The sequence below is a fragment of the Haliotis rubra genome, unplaced genomic scaffold (assembly GCF_003918875.1).
Source record: "Haliotis rubra isolate DU_JTF1 unplaced genomic scaffold, ASM391887v1 Scf974, whole genome shotgun sequence".
NCBI classification, from domain to species: domain Eukaryota; kingdom Metazoa; phylum Mollusca; class Gastropoda; order Lepetellida; family Haliotidae; genus Haliotis; species Haliotis rubra.
The window spans coordinates 86,627-91,005 of NW_025767717.1; the positions used below are offsets into that span (position 1 = coordinate 86,627).

At 38.0% G+C, this 4,379-nt stretch overlaps 1 long non-coding RNA gene across 1 annotated transcript; it reads left to right on the forward strand.

Moving 5' to 3' along the window:
- Window positions 1–3,056: 3,056 nt before the first annotated feature.
- Window positions 3,057–3,374, forward strand: LOC124265367. Its single transcript, XR_006895440.1, has 2 exons — window positions 3,057–3,096; window positions 3,330–3,374. It is a non-coding gene; the product is annotated as an uncharacterized LOC124265367 (long non-coding RNA).
- Window positions 3,375–4,379: the final 1,005 nt, after the last annotated feature.

Below are 4,379 nucleotides of genomic sequence, written 5' to 3' on the forward strand. Positions count from 1 at the left end.
CTTTTTGATGGGCAAGGTGTAAATGGGCCTAGTTGCCCGGACATCTATCAAACTTTTAATAATCAATCATCATTCAATCACAATGATGACGTTTTGTAAAGAAATAGTATTGTTTTTGCCGCAGCTACATGAATCCAATATTCTCAAAATCACCTGTACATTTCATTTTTAAAGAGTGTAGTACTTATGTTAGGTTGGTTCTAATATTGCTTGTTGAATAAGCGTGAACGACCATGAAAAGCCTCCAAATAGAGAGCCCAAGTCTGTATCATTAATTTGAACATCTGTATGGATTTTTTTTTTCTTAAGCCGCGTTTTGCCGGTGATATCACATTTGTCAGACTCACTGAGGGTGAAGGCTCAACCCTACAGTAATAATGGATCAGTCCGATCAAACTCTGGTGGTAAACTCCCTAAACCCCTACAGCCTATAACCCTTACAGCTAAAAACAACAAAGTCTAGTGCACTGCTAATCTCCTGTCTGTTACCTGTTTCATACAATGAACCAGCCCAAACACTTAGAAATTAAGAGATTGGTTTTAATGAGTGGTATGGGTTATGGGCTGGTGGTATTTTTGGAGACAAACTTTCTGGTCACCACTCCCCTAATTAGATGCTCCCATGTTCTTTAGAATCAAGTAACTAGCGTAACACAGTGTTTGCTTTGAATAATAAGGACATAATCCTTTTAAATGATCTACTCGAATATAAACCTATTTGTACTGAGTGTGTATGATTTACCCTTTCTAATAAGTAAACCATACGTCTGTATAATTGCTCCTTTTTTAAAAGATTCTTGTCAATGACTTCTCAACTGACATTGCGGATGTTTGAACTAAGCAATGTATATGTATGTATGTTTCACAATGGTAGGAAACATGACAATTTATGGCAGGTTTGCAGAAAGTAGATTGTATCACATCACAAAGAGGAACAACACAGGTGCTTTTTCAGATTTTGTCAGAGACTCCAGTGAACATAATCATCCGCCACCAGACGAAACACGACTCGGTTTCATCAGCTCCCTTCGTAAACGAGCGCGAGAAGAACCTCCAATGTCTGTGCCATCACTCTACCAGAAGAGGGGAGTGGAGCTGGGTTTTTCAGGGCATTATCATTTGCGGAAGCCCTAGGTCTTCAGTTAACTGGCCGACGAAGGATAATGCCCAGAAAAACAGGGCTACCCCTTTTATTGCTAAAATGGATGGAACTTGTGTTAAATAAAGACAAAACAGTGTCGTAAATGTATTTGTAAGTTTACTTGAAACAACTCGCAACGGGCTGTTGACCCAACAGTGTCAGGTCATGGAACAAATTTATGACGTCAATATTGACAACAGCCGCCCTCGCTCGCACCCGCTATGGCGTCATTTGACAACAGAAGTCATAATGGCCCGTCTAATTGGGGGGGGGGACAACGTTTTGCCGACGTGTCATTTATATTATTTGAAACAAACAATGTCGGTTTACACAATGATTCATTAAAGGGGATATGTTAAATGTAAACTTCTTAACATATGTTAGATGGATAAACAAAGCATACTTAATTACACTCAAGAAAAATGCAATTGTTTACTGTGCATTCATCTACATAACAATGGAGTTATTTTTTAGTTATTCCCGGTGTGTGGTAGACACGAGATGGTATATTGTAAGTTAAATACCAGCCACGAAGATTTATCAGTAAAGAACATGTTACAACAAATGTTTATACGGCAGTAATAACTGAACCAATCATCACTAGACACACTTGGCAACATACAATAATTCATACATAACATCCTTTTGTATAGGAAACAAAGTTAGTCTTAGTTCTAGGCTAATTGTTTTGCGTTAAGACATCACAAGTGTAGGAGTATGTAATTATGTATATATTTGCAAGTGTATTTTAATTTGTATTTTAATCACTAAATCTAGCCCAAGCTTAACCACTCAATCTAACCTGCTTCACTTTCACAATAGCACGGTCACCCAAAGCTATCTTTTCAGCTTTGACCTATATTAAACAGCAGAATCATTCCAAAAACTTCATCGTTTTCACAGATTAATTATCTTGCCTTCAAGCACTTCAAAATGTTACTTCAAGTCACCCACTCATTCTGGACATTTTAGGACTTTACAACGACCTCTCTACTAGCCAATGTGACATCGTCATCTGCTGGTTGTCGGGTTACGTCGGCATAGCAGGTTACACAAAAGCCGATGCTGCAGCAAAAGCAGCTCTTGACAAGCCCTTATCTCCACTGCTGATCCCGTACAGTGATTTCAAACCCACTATCAAAAGCTATACTCGGGACCTCATGCAAAAACGATGGGACACTCAAGTAGGAAGAAATAAACTGTATGAATTGAAACCGACAATTGGTTATACCTACTTGGGTTGTCAGTCAAGACGTGATGAGGTAATTTTACGACGATGTCGTATTGGCCACAGTCGATTTACTCATGACTATCTGCTGAAAACGGATGGGGATGGACACCCCATGTGTGTCTCTTGCGATGAGGTTTTCACCATCAAGCATATTCTACTTGAATGCGTGGACTTATCGTCTGCAAGGGACTCACATTATGATGCAACAAACCTAAAAGATCTGTTCTCCCGCGTGAGCGCTTATCTGATAGTGAACTACCTGAGGGAAGTTGACCTGTATCATAAATTGTAACTGTGAAATGTGACTATCATAAATTGTAACTGTGAAATGTGACTAACAAATTGCCTGCCTTTAAATTTGATGCTATGACCTCTTCTGCTTTTAAATGCGATGTAATGAATATATGTTTTTGAAATAAAACTCATTCCGAGTATGTACTTACAATGTTTATTGATGCAAACTTGTTCTCGCCGCTGTAAATATAAACCAAATTAACTATTTGTAATATGTAGCATAACTAGGTCTTAGCAATACTTTACATGTATGAATGTATGTATGTATGATGAGATAAGTTATTGGAACAGATATTTTATGTTTAGTAGAGTGATAATATGCAGATGTAGAACGTTACATAGTATTGATTTTATATATGTTTATGTTCAGGTGTGGCAAACATATTTCCGGACGTTTGTGACGTCAAAGGGGCACAGTGCCATACACTCGGTGAGGGTTCTTTCGTATTATAGTGTCAATGATTATGTTATGTACTTCATTCGATTATTTTGAAATATAAACATTATATATATATATATACAAACATGTCTACTCTGTGACCTGATTAATCAGTAATGATTGTATTGCTTATATATGATCGTAGTACTTATTGCTAAGCCTCACATGTATTGGCCCATGAAGTATTGTAGCGTATTTTGATGCAATGTATTTATTTTTTACAGGACCTTCTTCAGTTATTATTGCCATTAAACTGACATCTACAGAAACTATTTGCCTTTGTGGTATATACCAAATCACTCCGGTTACATTGGCGTCGTTGGCAGGATGTAGATGTTCAGAAGTAACAGTGAAGCAACCAGTGACAAGGGACAATGATGGACATCAACTTTCCATAGATGGAAGGGAACCGTAATGACCAAGTAATGTAACACTACGGTACACAACCAGACAGTCTGTTACGCATGAGTTTCGGCCTTGATCTTCCTACTCGGCGTGTAGATATTTGAGACTCTTGTATTGTGCAAGTGATATTGACTCTGATTGAAGCACATTCCACATTCTGTGTATCCCAGTGTGTGTTTTGTGAATGATATATGAAGAGAAGAGGATAACTCTGCTGTGAACAAGCCAACCAAAATTTATTTTGGATTATGTTCTTGTATGCAATGCAATAATTCAGAATTGCCTGTGATGTATTTGCTTTCTGGTCTTTTTGCATAGTGTACTTCGTTTATAGTGTTGATCATACCGGCCGGTCATTAGTCACATCATGTTAGTTTTGTCAGTATATAGTCATTAGTTAGATTATTTATTAGTCTTGTCAGTTGATAGTGATAAATTAGGCACAGGCGGATCAGCCAATTAACGTGTCAGAACTTTGCTGAAGAGACGCGTCCTCAGGCACTCCAGTGGTCGTCGGTTTTAATCACTGTGCGTTCCGCTGATGTTTCTATATTTGTCAGCAAGTTAACTATGCTCGTGGTTTGCACTGAGTAGTAAAAGTCTGAGACCTGCATCACTTAGGGTTTCCCTCACACATCAAGCTGACATGCCGTGATATAACTGAAATAGTGTTCACAGCGGCAGTACACCCAGCTCACCCAGTCATTACTGGTTAAATTAGCTTGTGAATTAGTTATTTTGAGATTAGTTATTTTGTGATATTGTAAGTATTCTATTAGTACGTTTTATTTAGTTGATATTCCACATCTGTTTGTCGGAATAATACATTTGTCTGTGTGTGAAAGATGTATGCCCGATTAGCACCTACT